Raw genomic sequence first — 2,817 nt, 5'->3', positions numbered from 1 at the left:
TTGAAGAGATCCCTAGTCTTTCCCATTCTGTTGTTTTCCTCTATTTATTTGCATTGATTGCTGAAGAAGGCTTTCTTATCTCTTCTTGCTATTCTTTGGAACTCTGCATTCAAATGGGTATATCTTTCCTTTTCTCCTTTGCATTTCGCTTCTCTTCTTTTCACAGCTATTTGTAAGGCCTCCTCAGACAGCCATTTTGCTTTTTTGCATTTCTTTTCCACAGGGATGGTCTTGATCCCTGTCTCCTGGACAATGTCACAAACTTCATTCCATAGTTCATCAGGCACTCTATCTATCAGATCTAGGCCCTTAAATCTATTTCTCACTTTCACTGTATAATCATAAGGGATTTGATTTAGGTCATACCTGAATGGTCTAGTGGTTTTCCCTACTTTCTTCAATTTAAGTCTGAATTTGGCAATAAGGAGTTCATGGTCTGAGACACAGTCAGCTCCTGGTCTTGTTTTTGCTGACTGTATAGAGTTTCTCCATCTTTGGCTGCAAAGAATATAATCAATCTGATTTCGGTGTTGACCATATGGTGATGTCCATGTATAGCGTCTTCTCTTGTGTTGTTGGAAGAGGGTGTTTGTTATGACCAGTGCATTTTCTTGGCAAAATTCTATTAGTCTTTGCCCTGCTTCATTCCATATTCCAAGGCCAAATTTGCCTGTTACTCCAGGTGTTTCTTGACTTCCTACTTTTGCATTCCCATCCCCTATAATGAAAAGGACATCTTTTTTGGGTGTTAGTTCTAAAAGGTCTTGTAGGTCTGCATAGAACCGTTCAACTTCAGCTTCTTTAGCATTACTGGTTGGGGCATAGATTTGGATTACTGTGATATCGAACGGTTTGCCTTGGAAACGAACAGAGATCATTCTGTTGTTTTTGAGATTGCATCCAAGTACTGCATTTCAGACTCTTTTGTTGACCACAATAGCCACTCCATTTCTTCTGAGGGATTCCTGCCCATAGTAGTAGATATATTGGTCATCTGAGTTAAATTCACCCGTTCCCGACCATTTCAGTTTGCTGATTCCTAGAATGTCGACATTCCCTCTTGCCATCTCTTGTTTGACCACTTCCAATTTGCCTTGATTCATGGACCTGACATTCCAGGTTCCTATGCAATATTGCTCTTTACAGCATCGGACCTTGCTTCTATCACCAGTCACATCCACACATATCAAAACCCAACAGCCACCAAATCGCTTCTGTCAAAGCTTTCCTTCATCCCAATCCTCAGGAGCCCCATCTTTTTCCCATGATCTCTGCATTCCACCTACCACATACTCTTTGATCATAATTATGGGGACCTGGGAAGAGGGAAAGATGAGGGAGAAACTGACATGTACGTTAACCCCACAGCCTGTGAATGCCACAGACCCTTCCAGGCTCTCCACCCTGCATACATTCCAACTGTACTGCTCATTCATATATTCCCTTAGGTGCCAAATGCTACCAGGGCACCTTCCCGGCCTGCCTAAAGGGAGAGGTACAGGCAGAAGGAGCAATATACAGGGCTGACTCCCCCAAATATTAATAGTATATAAAAGTGAGGACAGCTGGATTGCTGAATAAAATAGCAAGATAACATTTTAAATATTTATAATTACCTTATTAAAACAACTCCATTTAAAACAACTCCTGGTAAGAAAATTAAGTTTTACAGAGGAGTAGAAAACAAATTCCCTCTCACCAATGTACAATTCTCCTGACCATCTCATACATCTAAAGACTGTGATTAATTTCTATATGTCCATACAGAAATGTTCTATCATACACATGCATATCTCTATAAATACCTTCACCTGTAACATGTACATTTGTACAGTAACAGCTTCTAAATCATATTACATTTCTTAGCTGCTTTCCAATCAACTTACAAAAAGTTGTATCAATTTATAATCTTTAAATGAGATTATATTCGGGTCACCCAGACAGATTTCTACAGGAAGATGCAGGAAATTTTTATTCTCGTGTTCACCATATGACCTTCCCAGTAATCATACTAACATACAAGGAGACAGTAATTACATTATGAAGGGAAGAAACATCCCAGGGTTCCTCATCCCCATGGGAACTGTGATGACAGCTGCCCAAGACACTGCTGTCTCAGCTACTGCCCCTCAGCCTCTGAGCTCCGAACGTGTCAGCTCCTATCAAGACTGTTTGTAGTATGTGAAGCAAGGCTACTTGCACATGAGGAAAGCTGAGGGAGGTAAGGTAGGTAGACGTTTCCTCTCAGAACGCTTATTGCAAAGCCAACTTCCCTGATTCAAAACATGGCTCATTGACCCTACATGTCCCTACAGTGATATTTATGGCCACAGGAGCCCAACAGACACTTCAAAAGTACGAAGGAATGTACACTAACAAAACCCATTTGGAAAAATTTTGTCAATTTCTTAAAGCTAAGGATATAGCTACTATGACACAGCAATTCTGCTCCCAGAAATTTACCTAAGAAATGAAAAGATACATCTTCACAAAGATGTCTGTTCTCATGTTCCTAGCAGTTTAATTCCTTACATCAAGGGACACAAAAAGCCCTAACAAAAGAATGGTACTGTCAATCTTCATTATTCACAAATTCTGTATTGCGCATTCATCTACTCACAAAAACTTAAGTGTAGCTCCAAAATCAGTATTTCCAAGCAATTTCCAAGCTCATTAATCAACATGGGCATGTATGCTTGTAGCACAAAACTGGAGTCACCTGGAGTACATGTTCTCAACTGAGGTTGAAGAAGGCACAACCCTACCTCTTGTTGCAACTTCTATACTGTAAATCAATGTTTTTTGTGCTGTCCAATT

This window comes from Bison bison, unplaced genomic scaffold (assembly GCF_000754665.1).
Source record: "Bison bison bison isolate TAMUID 2011002044 unplaced genomic scaffold, Bison_UMD1.0 scf7180017864352, whole genome shotgun sequence".
Classification (NCBI taxonomy): domain Eukaryota; kingdom Metazoa; phylum Chordata; class Mammalia; order Artiodactyla; family Bovidae; genus Bison; species Bison bison.
The sequence above is the reverse complement of the archived record's forward strand: the minus strand, read 5'-3'. Positions refer to the sequence as shown.